Source organism: Manis javanica, chromosome 13 (assembly GCF_040802235.1).
Source record: "Manis javanica isolate MJ-LG chromosome 13, MJ_LKY, whole genome shotgun sequence".
Classification (NCBI taxonomy): Eukaryota; Metazoa; Chordata; class Mammalia; order Pholidota; family Manidae; genus Manis; species Manis javanica.
Window position 1 is genome coordinate 16,178,532 of NC_133168.1, and position 19,567 is coordinate 16,198,098.

Here is a 19,567-nt window from a genome sequence, read left to right on the forward strand (position 1 = left end):
GGACCCTACTGGGACTAAGTACCACCAACTGGTGGCTTGAAACAACAGAAATTAATCATCTCATACTTCTGGCCTCTAGAAGTCCAAAATCAAGGTGTCCGCAGGGCCTTGCTCCTTCCGAAACCTGTAGGGAAAACCCGTCCTTGCCTCCCCCTAGCTTCTGGCGGGAGCCATTAATCCTTGGCATTGCTTGGCTTGTAGGTGCATTGATCTCTGCATCCGTCTGGATTCACATGGCGTCCTCACTGCATCTCTGTCTTCACGTGGAGTTCACTTTGTAAGGACATCAGTCAGATTAGATGAGGGCCCACCCCCCTCCAGTCTGACCTCATCTTAACTGCTTACATCTGCAATGACCTTATTCCAAATGAGGTCCTATTCTGAGGTTGTGGATGTTAGAGCTTCAACATGTCTTTTTGGGGGGAACACAGTCAACCTATAACTAGGGCTAATGGAGAGTTCTTAAAGAGTATTGGAGTTGCTGTAGAGGAACACTTTCTCGTGCTCTAGTGGCTGCTGCGTGCAGCATGCCATCGTTGAGCTCCGGCAGAGAGAAGTGACCCAGTGCTGTGTCTGCCAGAGGTGTCATGTCCTTGGCAGTAATCGAGGTGCTGGAAAATAAAGGCCTAATCCACTGACGCCCCATAGTTAGGTTAAAAGAAAATAAACAAGGGGCTTCTCTCCTTTGATAGCCTCCTTCATGATTTTTACAGTTCCATAAAACTAGAGGCTGTGTCTGTATAGGATACAGCTTGGCACACTGACCATTCATCTTCATCATACAGCAGTAATGTTGGTCTGAAGATGAGCTTTTTTAAAAAGCCTCCTCGTTTTTCAGTTCTACTCCGTGGACCCTGCAGAGCCCTCATTTTTTGCTGGGCACGGGAATGGCTTTGGTTTTTGTGTCGAAGAGTCAGCAACTTTCCAAATGAGTAACAGACAAGGGTGTGGTGTGTGGCTTCCCTTTCGGTTGTGCATCCAAACTGCCCTTGGGGTATAATTAATCCCACAGTTCTCACCACTATTGCAATTATTTTCCTAATTTAATGAAGTAATTATTTTGTTGTCCCTAGCTTCTAGTGTGTGTGTGTGTGTGGCTTTTTATAGGTGCTCGATAAGTCTCCATCAACTAAAACAAGAAAAACAGAACAACACTTAGTCATTTAACTGTTGAATGAGGCCTTTAAGAATTTCAAAATTCAACTGTTCTCAGGCAGCAAAAACAGTCCATGTTCGAGAAACATTACCATTGTTGGCTTCCAGGGGTACTGGCTGGGATGGGCAGTCATTCTTGGGTGATGTTTGTATTCTATATAGCTTGATAAGCTTCGGGTTACACAGGTATGCACATTTATTTATCGAAACTCAGTGAATGTGCCCCTAAGATTTGTCCATTTTGTTATATATAAATTTTACCTGAAAAGAAAAAAACTATAAACAAATCTTGAACTCCAGCAAATGATATGCCTATTTGTGTTTAGGGGAAAGTATGCTGATGTCTGCAGTTGACTTTGAAATGCTTTGAAAAAATAAGATGGGTTGAGAGAGGATAGAGAGATGGATAGATGTGAAATGAAACAAGCAGAGCAAAATGTTAATTGTGCAATGTAAATGTGGGTATATAGGTGTCCACTGTAAAAATCTTGAAACTCTTCTGTACAGTTGACACTTTTCATAACGAAATGCTAGAAAAATTCAAAGTACAAAACCAAATGACCTTACAAATGTGGGCCAGAGTCTACTGGCCATTTTTATTCATGCCACAAGTTTGAATGTCCACTACTTAAAATAGGGAATAGAATCAAGTGCTGGGGGTTTCCTGGTGAATCTAACAACAGATTTACAGGAATATACAGGGAGCCTGTTTGTTTGTTTGTCCTACAGGGACTAAGGCTTTGAAAAGGAAGTAGTTGGGAAAGGTTGAAAGACATTTACATTTCAGTGTGACATCATACAATACAACCTATACCAGCCCCTACACGTGGCCCAGGAAGAAAGCCATTTAAGCCCCATTAAAATCAAAGCCTTGTATTACAATTGTGCCCAAAATACCCAGGAGCCCATTTTATTTTCACTTGAGGAAAGACATGAAGAGCTAAAGTTCTATGATGTCCTCTTAGAATTACTCTTACTCTGCTCCACCCCAATCTCATACTTATTACCCTGTGGAAGGTAAATACAAGGAAAAGTGCTTAATTTGGGGACAAAAATATTTTGGGGGAACAAAAGAAAATCTCCAAATGCTCATCCATGCCCCTCCTCTTCTGTTTTATTTAGTCTGATACAATATCATAGAAACCTGGAACTCAGACACACGTGACTGTTTCTCCTGTCTGTTTGGACCCCTTCTTTCTATTCTTGAAGAAATTGCCGAAGCTCTTTGAGTCTGAATTTCCACAATTGTAAAATGAGCAGGTTTAAACAGATGACCTTCAAGTCCCTTCTAGCACTGGAATGAAACTTTGCTTTTTCACCCTCTCTTCCTATATCATCTTATTGGGACCAGTTACAATGAAATCTTGATTCCAGACCCTGGCTTGCTCTAGAATGAGGAATCCCAGTCCCAACAAGATACACAATGACTCTGCTAGAAGCTTGTTTAAATAATGCTGAAGATTTTAGTCCCAGTGAATCTTCCATCTGTTTCTTTGGGTTAGTTGGACATGAAGTTTGCTGAATACCTAAGGCATTCGGGGGGTGAAAACCATACCTCACAGTGCGTCTCTTCCAAAAATACCAAGAAAAGCAAAGAAAATGATTTTTCTATTTGTGGAGCTGAAAGTTTGTTTACTTGAGCAGGTAAAATTTCACTGAAGTACAGTTATGGGAAGAGGCTATCAGTTGCTTAGCCAGGTATTTTTCCCAAGGAATTAATGCAGAGTAAGTATTCCTGGCAGGATGAGTCTGTTTTCATTCTCAGGGCGTAATAGAGCTCAGAGGCAAGAGCAGTTTGGTGTGTCACAATATGTAAGCAACTCAGAGAGGGTAATTGGATAAACTTTGTGTCTCTTCATGTGCTGTTTACTCAACTGTATTGCCAAATACAGAGACTCAGCTTCCATTACATGGGCCCCTTGCAGGTCTGATTGCCTGAGGGCTAATTACACAGCTATACCTATATGTATATTCATAGTCATGCCAGGTACAAGCTATATGCCAAATGTGGTTGTATCCATGTGGTGTCTTTGCTATAGATTATGTTTCTGTGTTTGCCTATTTTGGCACATATTCCTCTATATTTTCTTATATATTCTATTAGTTATAGACCAAATGTGAATGGTGGGGCTACTTAAATAATGAAAGAGGCTAATTATCAAGGACTTGACTTCACTAATGTACGCAGGTCGGAGATGTTTTAGGAGAGGGGAACATGGGCAAGCCATCACATTTGGTCCATTGTTATATTTTCTGTTACCTTTGGTGCTCGAAGAGAGACATTAATATAGCTGAGGATGACATAGCAAATTACCACAGCTCTCTAACCTTTTAAATTGCTAACACTTTTGTAATCGGTAATTATAGAAATCAGTGTGAGAATTGTGGTAGTGCATAATTATCTTTCCTGATGCTTTATTGCTGAATGAATTATTAATCAGAATCAGTCTTGTATAGTATTTGCAGCAACTCAGGAGAATAATATATAATTAAATTTCATTATTCCTATTTTTGTGCTAATGTTTTATGATATTCTAATTGATAATTAATTGGCCAAAAACTCATACAATGCTTGGTAGTTTCAGGTGGCTGGGAAATGTTCAGTGTGCTGAGTTCATTAACTAAGTAATGATCATTCTATAAAAACCATGGAATCCAGTCCAATCTGTAGGAGAAAGCTTTTGAAATTGTTATATTAATCATAAAGCTTTTCATGTTTCCTTAAAAGAAGGCAACAACTGTGAGCACATATGGATAATGAAGAAATCTTAATAGATTTCAAATCTGGTCAATTTTAAGTAATCAGATGTTGGTTATGAATATCAAGCTAATACACTAGATGCAGTTGGTGTGTGCGTGTGTCAGTTTCCATTCTAATTAAACCCCAGCCATCTCCATACAAACCACAGTTTCACAAAGAGAAGAACAGTGCTATATAGCCTGAAAAGCCATTTCGCTCTGCCTTTGAAGAGTGTAACCCATAGTGTACAAAGTCTTTATAGACAAAGTCTGGTCTAATCTTCTTTCTCAATTATCCAGAATACTAAATGGTTTTCCTCCGTGCAGACACACAGAATTTAAAATCTGAAAGGATTATGAACCTGTCCTTGCCTGGCATTCTAACTGAGAATTCCCAGTGTGAGTCTCTTTTCGTATCCTTTGCAACCTAGGTAACCAGCCAAAGCTCAGAACCCAAGAATGTCTTTCACTCAGCCTGAGTTCTATTGAAAGGCAACATTGTCAGGCATTTTATGTGAACTTCTGCTGTGCCATTTTATTTGATTTTTTTTTTAAAGAAGGTGATGCTTTTTTCTCGTTTTCAAGTGTCTCCTTTAGAAACATGCAAGTTTTTTTTTTAAACAGGTGAACATCTTTTTTCTTTCCAAAGAATTTTGAAGGCAGTTGTGATAGGGAACTTTACAGTGCATGTGCTGCTTTTTTTCTTTTTACATGTGCTGCTTTTTAATCAGTGTTTTGCTTTTCTAAGCTGATCAGAAAACCGTCCACTGGGGATTGTTCCGGGGGATTGCTGTGCAAATGCACCCCACTTCATGGGAAGATCGCGAGTGGTTTGTTTTTACATGGGTCATGATGGCGTCCATGTCTTGCAATTATAAATTATTAAAGAGGAGTTTGTCATTAGACCCTCTGAGCAGAACTCAGGCCCATTCCTAGGGCATCTGAGGGAGAGAGTTGCTCAGTGCCCTTTGTGCTTGTCTGGTTTTGGAATGAACATCAGAAACCTTCCTCTTACCAGGAGCCATGCAGGGTCCCAGAGCCACAGAGGCCCAGGCAGTGGTCTCACCAAGCTTGGCCCCATTCTGAAAACATGGATCATCCTGAGGCTGCAGCTGAGGGTCCTGTGTGCCCGTCATCTCCCGAGGGCTCGGAGGCCTTAGTGCCAGTGAAAGGGAGGGTGTGATTGGTCATCCATTTGGCAATTGGAGACGAGAGGCCAGGAACTTAGGGGATGAAAATTAGAGCCATCTTTCAGGATTTCAGGAGCAAGTACTCTGAACGGGACCAATGAAGAAAGAATCTGTTTTGCTCTTCAGTAGTTGGGCCCAGAAAGCTTTGGAAATAAAGTATGCTTAAGACCCTTCCACTGAGAAACTGCAAATGTTAGCTCTTCCTTCATTGTGCCTGTCCAAGCTTTTCCTCTCGTTTTTGTACCTTCTCATTATCTCTGTTGCACATCTTGGAAGTCATCTCATGCTGTCCTCTAACATTCACACTGCTGAGAAAGGACTGAGTTTTCTGTGGATAAATGGCCAGGTGACAAGACCTGGCAGCACAGAAAACACAGACAGCTCCTGAGAGCGCAGGAAGCTGCGTGAAGACGCAGGCTCAAAGAAGACCTCAGCAGGCACAAAAGTAACAAGAAGCAGAGAAAGAGGACAGAGGTACAGGCAGGAGGCTGGCTGAGGGTTAAATAAAGTGGTCCAGGAGGACCTCTGAGAGCATGATTGCGCAAAGAGCAGAGGTGGTCAGGGAGTGAACTGTCACATCACGGTTACATCTCAAAATCCTGGAGGAGGCAGGTTTATCTTCCTTTCACAGGTAAGAGACAAAACTTAGGCAAGCTGCCCGTTTTGTCTAGCTCCAGGAGGTGGCAGTGGGGACATTCCCGGTTTGTGGGGCTCCCTTGGGTCAGCTGCCAGAGGGGTTAAAATGCAGATTCCCAGTCCCACACCAGTTATCCTGAATCCATGCGATTTGAGAACTATTGTAATTCCAAGAGACAGGAAGGTGGCTGGGGGAGTCTGAGGTATGTAGCAAGGGCGAAAAGCAGGAGACGCCACTGTGAAAAAAGGACAGTCTGGGAATGGAAAGTGAGTAGAAACAGCACGATGAGAAAGTAAGGCAGATTCTCTTGAACACTTACTATGTTGAATGAGTGAATTCATGAACAAACAAACGTGCAGAATGTTTTGATCCTCACAACCCTGGGAGATAAAAGCATGCTCTTTATCATACCGCTGCTGTATATAAATAGGGAAACTGAGGTACAGAAGAATTACGGGTCTCACCAAAGGTTTTGCTAGGGGTGAGTGGCAGCGTCCTGATTCACAGCCAGGCAGCCTGGCTGCGGAGCCGGTGTTCTCGTCAGTGCACCGTACTGCTCTCGGTGTGAAGCGTAACATGTGCAGGATTTAGTGAGTGCTTACTACACTCCAGGGTCGTTCTAGGTGCTTTTGTCTTTGTGCTTTGAAGTTACTTTCTCCTCATGGCAACTTCATTGCAGAGGAAGAATGCTTATGGAGGGTTCACGCGGTTTGCTCGCACGGACATATCAATTGGTATTCAGACACCCAGAGACTGGCTCCAGAGCCTGGCCTGGCACCGCTAAGTGGCAATCCCTGCCACCACAGGAGAGGTTTCTGATTCAAATGAAACACCTGCAAAAATATCACAGAGAGTGAGAATGCAGAGAAAGGGGAACACTCCTACACTGCTGGTGGGAATGTAAACTAGTTCAGCCATTGTGGAAAGCAGTATGGAGGTTCCTCAAAAAACTAAAAATTAAATACCATTTGACCCAGGAATCCAACTCCTTGGAATTTACCCAAAGAATACAACTTCTCAGATTCAAAAAGACATATGCACCCCTATGTTTATCGCAGCACTGTTTACAATAGCCAAGATATGGAAGCAACCTAAGTGTCCGTCAGTAGATGAATGGATAAAGAAGAGGTGGTACATATACACAATGGAATACTATTCAGCCATAAGAAAGAAGCAAATCCTACCATTTGCAACAACATAGATAGAGCTGGAGGACATTATGCTCAGTGAAATAAGCCAGGCAGAGAAAGACAAGTGCCAAATGATTTCCCTCATTGTGGAGTGTAACAGTGAAGCAAAAGTAAAGGAACAAAATGGCAGCAGACTCAGAGACTCCAAGAATGAAGTAGTGGTTCCCAAAGGGGAGGGGTATGGGAGGGCAGGAAGGGAGGGAGGGAGAAGGGGATTCAGGGGTATTATGTTTAGTACACATGGTGTGGGGTATCATGGGGGGAGCAGTGTAGCACAGAGAAGGACATACTGAATCTGTGGCATCTTATTACACTGATGGACAGTGACTGCATTAGGGTATGGGTGGGGACTTGATAATATGGGTAAATGTAGTAACCACATTGTATTTTCATGTGAAACCTTCGTAAGAGTGTTTATCAGTCATACCTTAATAAAAAATTAAAATAAATAGCATAGAGAGAAAACAGAGAAAGCCCTATAAGAGAAGGTAGATTATTCAAAGCATACACTTTTAGCAAATATAAGGAGATAGAATTTTTTGGAAATGTTTTTAGATGAGAATCAATGCATGTCCCCATCTGCTGGGGGACACCTTCTCTTGACATGAAAAAGAAATATATCAGGGTTAAGTGTCCATAAGAGCAGACATTCTTGACATAATGACGCGTAGAATTAGTCAGTGGTGGCAAGGATGTGTCCTCAGGCGAGCAGAGTGCTTGGTGCTTCTCAGGAAGCTCTCAGATCTGTTTGTTGCCCTCCTTGACCTTCACGGTCAGTGTAGGATGTTCCATGGCGAAGCCTGCAATGGTGTCATGGCCAAAGCTGCCAGAGAGCATCAGATCCCACACGTTATCGCATCCTTTTCTCACAGGCCATGTATGGAAATCAGGCAACTTGGCCTTTCCCCACATTTAAGAGAATCTGGCAAAAGAAGACATTCGTCATTCTTCATGCAGTCCAGGTTTGCCTCAACTGTAAGAAACTCTCAGTCTGTTCAGAACTACAAATTTACGTAATGTACAAAAAAGTAATATTCTTTTCGTGCTAATAGCTGTTATTTAGAGTGTTTGCTGTGATGCAAAGACCATCCTGAATACATCATTGCTTCATCTCATTATTCTTCATATAGTCTTTGCAGGTGGGCAGCCAAGGGTCACAGAGTCTAAGTAATGTACCCAAAGCCCTTGGGCCCAGGGGCCCATCTGTCTAGGGATGGAAGGAGACATGGGAAGCAGATTCATGGTAAGAGTCAAGAAAATGCTGAGAAGCCTGGCTGCTGGTGCTTTCGGGTGCCTCTCCATCTTGTCCGGACCCGGCGAAGAGCTGGCTCTCACATACACCATTGGGACCACTTGGAGAGAGAGCGTTTTCTCCCCTGTGGCAGTGCAGTTTTGACTTTTTGTAGTGAGTGACTTAGACAATAATCTGTTCTTTACTATGCTTTGCTTTATCTGAAGCGCATTCTGGAGGGTACAAATGCTGTGTGTGAGTGGTGGTGTTGTAGGTGTGTGATAAGATTTATGTTTTAAACAGCATACTCAGTGTCATGAAGCATAAATGTCCCTGCCTTTCGGTAACAATGACCCTCTGAGAAGCCGCCAACGACAGGACAGGGACTTGAAAGGCTCCAAGCACATCATTCCCCCCCCACCCCCGACCTCCCTTCACTGACCTCCTGCCTTTCCTCCAACCTCCCAGGAGAGCGTTTCACCTGTGTGTTACTCTTCCAACTCCATTTGATCTCCTGTACAGTGACAGATGGTCCAAGTGCTTTTATTACCAGATGTGGGACTTAACAGGCTGCCGACCAACAGCCTTAAGCCTCACAGTTTTAATCATTTTTAAATGGAAAAACAGGAGTGAAGGTGCCCAGGCTTCAGTTGGAAATCTACAAATCTTTCCCAAAGCAGTTCCCAAAGGACCCTTGAGCCAGGTGACTTCCTTGTCCTGGTTAGATGCTGCTTGCTGTGGGTGCATTTTGATGATTTCAGTTGCCAAGTGAACCATCTTGCTTGCCATCTAAACTTTGTCCATCCAGCTCGAATCCCTGCAAAGAAGATGATATTTCAGAACAGAATCATGTTGTCCAAAAGACTCTACTGCATGAAAGAAGCAAGCTTCCTTTTACTAAGAACCTTTTCTGTGACAAGCCTCAGAAACTCCCTTCTGTTTTCCTTCCCACCTGTAAGTGGTGTGCCCACTCAGGAAGCAGCCAGGCATCGGTGGAGGTCACAAGAGTGAACAGCTGCCTGGCTTCAGATGTTCTTTATGTACAGGCAGCCCTTTCTGTCAGAAGTGTGTGCCTGGAGGTGGCCTCCCCCAAGGAATCAGGTTTAATAATCCAGGCTCTTGCATCATAATCCATGGTCAGAGTAATCTACCTTTGGCAAGTTATACATATTAGCACCTGCGAGCAATAACTAGCCCAGAAAATGTGCTTGGAACGATGGCGTTGCTAATAAGGTTTCTTGCCTTCCTATGGATGTCCAAGCCCAGCATTGCCACTGACCTCCTGGGTGAATTTCTGACTGTAATTACAGTGTCTTTTGAAGCTAATTCAAGGAGCAGAAATTTTTTATTGTAACACTTAGATGTTCTCTTCTTTCCTCTGTCCTCTCTCTCTTCTCCCTCCCTGACTCTCTCTCTTCTCTCCTTCCCCTTAATCAGAGTTGAAGGCCATTAATGACTAAGTTCAGTTTTTGACAGTCTTTGTTTGTTAGTAACACTAACGTTGGAGTTGACAGGCTTGCAGTGTGCCCTTTGTTCGGCATTTGACTGTCTGTTGTCTTTTCTTAGTCTTTGATTCTCTGTTGTGAGGCTTGACTTACTTAGTTCTTTTCCAAGACAGAAAAATCTCTTGTCAAGTTTTGGGAACTCCCCCTCCCACCGGATGGAGAAGTTTTGGGAAGGGGATCCACTCCCTGTGTTGAACTGTGTGCTAGGCACAAACCTGCAGTGCCTTCTATTAAAATGTAAAACGATCCGTTGAGTCATTCTCCCTCTGGTTTGACTCAGATGCTTTATGGCGCACTTTGCATGTCATTTCTCTGTAATGATTTCCCCGCGGAGAAGGGTGTCTGATAGAATCCAGGCAGACTGAAGATTGCTCTGAGTCAAATGGGATCTTTTATTCTTTTAGTGTTAACCCTTATCTCTCAGTTTCCCATCCTTGCATTTTCCCTGAAGGAACCTTAATGAGGTAAGTAGATTCTCCCCCCCTCATTTAGCCTCCTACTCACTGTCCATAATTTCTTCTCACAGTAGCAACATGGAGCTCTAGGGTAATATTTCTCTGGCTAAAGGGGAGGGAAGGGGATACTGGGAGAGAGTATCTCACAAAGAAAAATGTAGAAAAGAAATGACTTCTCTCTGTCCTCTAACTCCTAATAGGCAAGAAGCACATGCTAACAGGAAGCAGAGACGGATGTATGAGAAATAAATATAAATGGAGAACATAGATACAAAGAAGTAGCACCAGAGACAAACTGGAAGTGACAAGATAGAAAAGAAAAGGACCTACCCCAACAGAATAAATGGGGGCTTTGGCTGCACTCTTAGCTGGCAGGGAGTGGGTAGGTGTTACCACAAAAGAACCCAGAGCAAGCATCAAAATATAGAAAAAAGAGCAGGGTAGATGATCACAAAGCTGTGTATCCAACTCCGCAATCCCCAGTTCCACACTTCCCCCTGCCTACCCTCCTCTCCTGTCCACACCCACACCCCACCATCACCTGACCTCCACTAGCAATCATCGTGTAACCTGGACAGCCTGGATACATTGACTTCAAAACATGTAATTGTCTCATCTACTTTTTGAGATAAGAGTTCATGCATTATGTTATTGCTATAGCCAAGCCATCACCTTCCCCTGGTCCCTAAGCACTGTTGCCTCATTCAGCATCACTGGGTGGAAACTCAGACAGGCGGGGGTGATGGACAGTTGGCTTGATTCCCTAGCCTCGTATCTAAGACAGCTTCTGAGAACCTGTCCTGCACAGCAGAGCACTGTTTTGGAGGGGAGGGAGATCGGGAATAGCGCTCAGTGTTGAACTGTTGTCAGTACCGGTGGGCGCTGTGTTCCCTTAATGTAAGGAAATTGGCCCTTGATTCATTCTTCCTTTGGGTTGACTTATTTGTAAGGGGGAAAAATTCACACTGTTATCAGGCAAGTCTTCCTCTCTTCTTCGTCTCTCCCAAAAGTTATGTAATAGCATTTCTCCCCTCCTGCCAGCTATGTTACTTTAAGCATCTTAACTTAAAAAAAAAAACTTCTCAAGAACTGTAGTTAGAGAAACTCATGTTTCAAGTTTTTCCTAGATTTTCTGTACTTTCATAGAACTATAGCAATTAGAGCTAGAAATACCTTGCAGGTCACCTAGTCCATTTCCTCATTTTATAAATCAGGAAGTGGAAGTGCATTGAAGTGACTCGGTTTTCACAAGAGAGAAGATGAAACATGAGATCTCTGAAAAGAGTCGTCAGAGGCAAAGCCGAGGCTCAGATTTCTCACCACCTCCTGAAAGCCTATTCTGCCCATTTTTACAGATTCTTACTGAAAATGTACGACTTGAAACTGGTTAGATCTGACTGCCCTTAAGGACCCTCTGACCTCAAATCGTGGACACTAAGATGTGGGTGTGGTTTTTCATTTGAAACTCAAAGCCCACCCTGGGGCCTTTGTAATTAAGTCATTGTACCAGAGGCAGGTTTCTTGAGTTGTTAGCCCTTTCTTTCAATGTTTAATTCAGGGGGAAAAGAAGGGGTTTTTTACTTATAAAATGTAGTGCACATATAGAAGGTGCCTAAAATGAGGGTATAATTTAACATAAAGTGAACCCACATACACCTATCACTGATGTCAACAAATAGAACGTTGTGGCAGCACCTCCTGAAGGGCCCTCAGGGACGTTTTCCAATAACAACTCTGTCCCCCTAAGTGGGACTTTTCTCCTAAGTCTTCTTTTTATGGTTTTCCCACCTATGTATGTGTCACTAGATAGTTAAGTTTTGCACATTTTTGAACTTGGTACAAATGGAATCCAATTGTATGTTACAAATTTTGTGTCTTCTCCAGCTCAGTAACCAACATCAACTTTGTGAGATTCACGCACATTGTTGCATGTGGCTCTATTTGCTTTGTTATTCTTCCGTTATATTAATATAAAAATCTACCTCGATGTATTTATTCATTCTGCTACCGACATTGTTGTTCCACTGAACAACACTGCTGAGAGCACTCTTGTACCACGTTCTTGTCACAGACATGCAGGAGCACCTCTTGCATATAACCTGGGAAAGGAATTACCAGGTCAGAACATGTGCACATCTTCAATTTTACCAGATAATGCCAAACTGTTTGCAAAGAGTTTGAACCAACCATTCATGGAGGACAGTCCCTGTTGCTTTACATCTTCCGAAATACTTGATATTGTCAAATTTTGTAGTTCTTTCCAGTTTGGTGGATGTGTGATATATCCTTAACTCTTTACTACCCTCAGATGAATACATAGAGTCTGCTACCAACATGCTAATATTTCTTCCAGCTCAGCCTTTGTGTCACACTCTGCTTTGCATACAGTTTTCGGGTAAATATAGAAGTACTAGTAGTGTCGTCAGGCAGCGAGTCTGGGGAGGTCTCTCCTTGCTCACTAGGTGAAACCTCAACCTGGACAGGGGAGGGTTCTTGACTCTGATCAAGGAAGAATTCGCAAATAGGTCAGAGCAATGTAGGTAAGGAAGGAATTCATTAAAGCGAGAGTGGTGGTGAACGGCAGCAGCCAGGCGGACAGCAGAGAGCAAGGAAGAGCAGAGGAAGTCCACTGAACTCCTGCTCAGCACAGGGCAGTTGTCCTGGCAGCTCCTGGAGCCAGGGTCACCGGGCATCCAATGTCTGCTTGGTCTGCATGGTGTGGGGACTGAGCCCCTACCACCCCAGGGTTCACGGGAGCCACAGAGCACTGGATGGAGGAAGATAATGTTCTGAGAACTTCCCAAAGCAAAGAAAGGAGATTTTCAGACAGGCTACTAAAGAGAATGATTGTACAGCTGGTAGTCCCATCTGGGTAACCCAGGCAATGGGAATTTGCAAGCCAAAATCAGAGATCGTAGTAGCCCTTCCCTACTTGTCTGAAGTAGAAAAGAGAGAGAGAAGACTTGTGCTTAAGTCTAGAAAACTGAATGAAGTAGTAAAGTAACAAAGATGATTGCCACTAGTAAAAAGGGTCTCATTAATCTCCCAAGAGACTTGGAAGATCACAGAGACAAAACACAGTAAGTTGAGCAGCAAGACAGCTTTATTAAAGGCAAAGTACACCCCTCAAAGAAAGGGGAGTAGAGCCAGCCTCAGAGAAGAGGGACACTTAAAGGCTTAGGATTCCTGTCTTTAAGGATTTCAAGAATGGTAGGTAAAGGGCCTGGGGAACATAAGCTTGACATGTGGTCTCATGATATCTATCTCCAGGGAAAGACATTATGTCCTCATCCATAGTCAGTCCTCTAGATATTCGTAAGAATTCATTGATCCTGTTCTTCTCCAGGATAGTGCTTACCCTCAAGCAGTGGAAACCTATCATTTAGAACTGCTTGCCCTGCCTTAAGATAGGGTTGGTTCTTGGCTAATCACTACAAAATATGTTAGGAATCTTATTACCTCCCAACTCCCTGGTTTTTAAAATGGAATCTTAGCCTTAAGATGGAGTCCCTTCTGTTCTTACTGCACTGTTTATATCTTGACATTTTTCATCATAGGCAGGAAGAATTAATCATGATGCTTGTCCCATGTCCCTGCCTCAGTAGTGTCACTGTTTTATTGCTAGATATTTTGGAAGTTCAGCCTCTGTATCACACCCTAGCTATTTTGGAAGTTCGGGTTATTTTATATTTTGGTCTCTTTAAAAGATTACATGAAACAATAAAAATTACCAAAAAAATGGGACTTGTGATTGTCACTACATTTTTTTAAGTATATTTTTCAACTGTAGAGTAAAAACCATTGTCGCAAACTATGTCACTAAATTTGAACTTCCTCCTGAAAGGTCAAGGAAAATGGAAGCTTATGCTGAAGTATGAGAACCATTCAGAGCTATTAAGGATTTGATAATACAATCGCAAGTGCTTCCTCCTAACAACCAGCCTTAGATTTCAGTTCCCTTGGCATTAATGCAAAGGCACGCAGATGGCGTGTTTCAGTAAATAAAAACTATGGAGCATTTCAGCCGCTCCATGTCAGGCTCTTACTTTAGCTAAGGCATTAGAGACATTAAGTGACAGGCACTGCAGTTTTCCATTATGAAATACTGAGACTGGATTGCTTTCCACTTTAAGTAAGAAGTTTGAGTCTTCATGCGATTGAAAAGTGTTTCCAATCCAAAAGTACTTTTAATAGCCTATGTACTCGAAAATTTCTGTAGACTTGGTAACCCTCTTTTGTAAAAACTCACCCTCACCATTTCATAGTAAATAACGTTTTTATAAAAAGCATGCTTGATAAGAACAGAAATTTACTCAGCAATTACTAAATAAGTTAGTGTTTAATCCACAGAAGTATTTAAATAATGCACTGTTTCTAGGGGAAATGCGGTTGGAATTTCAAGTGAAACGGCTTATAATTTGGTCTTTTTCATTACCTGCAAGGCTTATTCATTTTTCTTCTGAAACATCGTAGGCATGACAGGTTGTCTGAAAAACTAAAATTTTGTATGTGTGTGTGAATTACAGCTTTTCAGATTTCCCACTGTAGAATTTTTTTCTTTTTTGGGTTTTTTGATTAACACTTTTGCTTTCAGAACTAAGTTTTAGACGTTTTAATTTCTGAATGTAAGTCAATGGTGAGTGAAGACTGAATGAGTAAGTTAATAAGTGAATCTGTATTCATTAACACCGTCTATTTGACTGATAAGAGTTGTGGTCTGTGTAGCTTTTTGAGGGGATGAGCATACTATGATGAAATAATAGTAATTAACTTTTACTGCTGAACCATATGATAAGATGATTGGGGTATGTGTATGTACATGTGCAGCTGGGGTTTTTGGCCTATAAAAAGAAGAATGAGATCCAGCCAAATCCCAAAATCAGAACCTTTGGAAAGCTTCCTTGCAATCCGATTTCAGCTAATGTCTGTCTACACGCTTTAACACATTGTCTAATGCTTAACGTAAAGACTGGCTGTCAGACCCCTGCATGCTATTCTGGGCTCTGTTAACTCACTACAAAGTATTTCATTCTTAGATCCCATGGGTCCTGGTACAGATTTCAGGATTTGCTTCATTAGGAGGAAGAAATGTTTTTAAATTAATATTAGTAAGGCAAGTAGAAAAAAAAGAAAATTTAATGGGGCATAATGCATTAGAGAAACAGAATTCAGGGTGGCATTGGTCAGTCAAAAATAGACAAATTGGAGGGAGGTGCTAGAAGCACACCCACAATAATCGGAGGGTGGTAAAGGCTGACTGATTTCTAAAAGAAGAAGAAACAAAATGTTCCATTTTGCCTTAAGAGGGGCCATCAGGGAGGAGTGTGATAAGATCCAATAGGACTGCAGAGGCCCAGGGGAGAGAGTGGTGCTGGCGTGGCCTTAAGGAGGGATTATCCAGGAACTGGTGTCATAAAGAAAATCCTCAGACAGGTGAAAGTCTAGCAACAGCTTCATGGGAATGATAGATTTTAGATTATTCCATTCGATGAACAGATCTAATATGTTTTTAACATCTTCTAAAACTCTCTGGAAGGTTTAACCCAAAAAACTGACATCCACGTTCATGTCACTATCAGAGCCTGCTTCATCATCTCGGAGTGTATATACATCTCCTTTATTTTTCCCAAACCCACCCTATTAGCAAGATACGAAGTCTTTCCTTAAGGACCGCCCCCCACCGCCCCCTGCCCCAGCTGCATTAGAGGCAGAAAGATGCCATCGTGCTTGTGTCCTGGAACCTGACGGCCCACCCACTGCCCTCGCCTCACCGCTAGTCAATGACCGCTCCTGCCCGCGGGGAGGAATCCACTCCAGGGCTCTCCATGTGGCCGGGCCCCCACTTGGGTCTCAGGGGAACTCCACACGGGGTTCCCAGGTGACATTCTTTCAGTTTATACTCCCTTCTTTAGCCATGGTTCCAAAACAAACCTCTGGGCCAACATATTCAGGACTGAAGGAGCTCACAGCATCAGCTCCACTGTTATGCCCAATGTCCTCCTAGGTTCGGATTCCCCATATCCCCCATTCAGTTTCACTTTGAGGGACTTGTTCCCCTGCCTTTACTCAGACAGAGCTTCCTAACGTGGAAGCTGCGGGAGCAGGACTTGAGGTCCTAGTTCTCTCCCGGGAGGCTTGGGTTTCTTCCTGTGTATTGTCCACCCCCATTCCCTGTAACCAGCTCGGTAGCAGCGGTTTTCTAAGCCATGCTGCATCAGCAACAAAAAAGGGCACAAATGATCTTTATAAGGTCAAAGAAAGCTAGCTTCTCTCAACTAAAATGACAGGATCCCACTCCCTGTGATCAATCAGCTAATTCTTTTATAGACCTTAGACTCAGAATTGTAGATATGTAAGAACTTTGCAGGTCTTCCAGTTCAGACTTTTCATTTTACAAACATGGAAGCAGGTCCAGAGAAAGGTAAGCAGTCTATCCAGAATCCACAAAGGTGTTCAGCAGCAGAGCTGCGCCAGATGCCGTCGACTCCCGGCACACTCTTCCCACTGCACCTCACTTTCATTTCCCTTTTGATTTTCTTTCCTTTCATGTTTGACTAAAGAACTTATGGCTTTGTATCCTTCTCTTTTCTTGATATTGGTGCTGCATTTGTATGAATTACCCATAAATAGGCTGGAACAAAGAGACATCTCTTATAAATCTCCTGCTTCTCATTCACATCCTAGAACATTAATTGTTCCACCCAGTTTTGAGTGTTCCCTGCTTTATGCAAATTACTGTGATTTTTTTTTAAAAATCCACAGACTAATTGAGAAAATTGAATGTCTTAGGAGGAAGAGTAATATTTTAAGAACTAATAATGGAGGAAGTAAATCAGACTTGAAACCCTATATGGGAGATAAGAAAATCCTGAAAACATTCCATGGAAAAGAAGCCAGAATACAAAATATTTGTCTTCTTACTAGACACTAAGTAACTTAGCAGCAATTAACTAGTTATGGAAGCCATGTAAACTTAGTTTTACAAAACAAATAAAATATATGAAACAGTGTTTTTTAAGACACTGGATGCCATGCAACAGAAGACATTGATCCCTAGGGAAGGAAGCCAAGCTGAGCATCTGCAGGCAGGACACAGAAAGGAAGAACCAGAGAGCCTGGCTGACTCCTGAGTTGAGGAGGTGGAGTCAATAGTCTTGAAAGGCTGTGGTAGCTGGAGTTCAGAAGGCAGGGTAGCAGAGAAAAGAAGGCACAGAGAAAACTCCAGCAATCCCTTAAATATTCTGTAGGCACTCATTAACACGTGTGTGAAGAAAGTACTGAAAATGGGGAAAGAACCCAGTATGATCAAAGGAACAGTACTTAGCACTCACGAAGACCAAGAATAATAATTGTTCCTACATAATTCAAGAGGCATTGTGTAAAGTACTTAAAGCATCTTGAATCAGTAGTGGAGAATAGGGAGCCCTAGAATAAATTCTGCTATTCCCACCTAACAGATCTCAAAGGCAAAACCTGAAGGATCAAACTGCTTCCGCGTAACAGTCCTAGGACAAAGCTTAAGAATATTTATAGAAACACAAAAATATCAAGCATCCAACAAGGTAAAATTTGCAATTTCCACACGTACGTAAGAAGCAGGAAAATATGACTCATAGTGAAGAGAAATGTCAATCAATCAAAACTGAACCAGAATTGACACAGATGTTGGAACTAACAGACAGAAATAATTATTAGAACTGTATTCCAAATGTCCAGAAGGTTAGGAGGAACGATTGAATATCGTAAGTGGAGTCATAGAAGTTAGAAAAAAAAAAGTCAAACTTTTAGAGATGAGAACCACAATTTCTGAGATGAAAATTACTGTGAAATGAATAATGACAAATTAGATACTGCAAAAGAAAAGATTGGTGAACTTGAATGCCTAGCCATAGAAACTGTCTAAAATGAAACACAGAAGGAAAAAAAAAGACTACCAAAAAAATGTACAGAGCATTTGTGAGCTGTGGGACAATTTCAGGTATCTGCATTCAGATAATTAATAAAGCATGGCTGACATATTTCCAAATTTGATAAAAATTATTAACTCACCCATCCCAGAAACTCAAGAACCATGAAAAAAAAACTACATGAAAGCACATTCTAATCAAGTTGCTCAAAACAAATGATAAAGAGGAAAACGTAAATGTAGCTAGTGTGCAAAAAGATTATATACAAAGGATTATATATAAGGATGAAGGCAGATTTTTCATGAAAGTGAAAAACTGGTACCATGATCTTTTTCAAAGTACTGAAAGGAAAAAGCACTGTCAATTTGGAATCTATATCCCATGAAAATAACTTTCAAAAATGAAGGCAACAGACTTCTTAAGAGAAACAAACACTGAAAGAATTCATCACCAGCGCTTAGGTAGTGAATGTTTATGTTCCAAAAGTCATATGTTGAAATCCTAACCTCCAATGTGGTGGTTTTTGGAGGTGGGGCCTTTGGGAGGTAATTAGGGTTAAATAAGTTCATGAGGATGGAGTCCTTCTGATAGGATTAATGTCCTCATAAGAGGAGGAAGAGAGACCAGAACTTCACCATTCAAGAACACAGGGAGAAGGCAGCCATTTGCAAGCCAGGCATAGATCCCTCACCAGAAACCTTGATTTTGGAGTTCCCAGACTCCAGAACTATGAGAAATAAATTCCTGATATTTAAGCCACCCAATCTCTCATATTCTATTACAGCAGTCCAAACTAAGACACAAGCATACTTACAGTACAAAATATCTTTGTGTTAAGTTGACTTCCAAAATATGTGTTAAGTAAGGCTTCCAGTCAACAGGCTATTAGTACTTAAGTGTTTGAGGAGTCAGAAGCAATGCATGGATTTTTAATGGCATGGAGTGTTGGCACCCCAACACCAATGTTGTTCAAAGCCAACTGTTTATCTATTAGAATGAAAGCCTGTCCATACCAAGTGGTAGCAAAGATGTGAAAGGACTGGAATTCTCATATGCTGCTGTTGAAAATGTGAAATGGTACCACTTAGAAAGCAGGAGCAGTTTCATTAAAAAGTTAGACTTACACATCCCAAATAATCCATCCATTCACCCCTAGGTATTTACACAAGAGAAATGACAGCACATGTTCATACAAAGATTTATACACTGATTCAGAGCAGCTTCATTTGTAATAGCCAAAATCTGGAAACACCCAAATATCCATCAGTAGATGAATGGATAAGAAATTGCACTATATCCACACAATAGAACACTACTCAGCACTAAAGGAAACAAATGTTTGATGCAAGCATGCAACAACACAGCTGAATCATCAAATAACTGTGCTGAGTACAAAGAGCGAGACATAAAGGAATACAATTTGTATGATGCTATTTTTAGAAAATACAGAAAATGAAAACTAAAGTAACTCAGAAAGCAGACCTATGGTTTCAGGGGATGGAGCACTGAGGGGTGCAAAGGAAGCACTGTTGAGGGGTAAAAAGAGACTTGGTGGTGA

At 41.8% G+C, this 19,567-nt stretch overlaps 1 protein-coding gene across 20 annotated transcripts in view; it reads left to right on the forward strand.

The window, feature by feature from the left end:
* BACH2 (BTB domain and CNC homolog 2) overlaps nt 1–19,567 on the forward strand; it is a 307,650-nt gene that overhangs the window by 211,305 nt on the left and 76,778 nt on the right. The gene's annotated exons all lie outside the window — the stretch shown is intronic.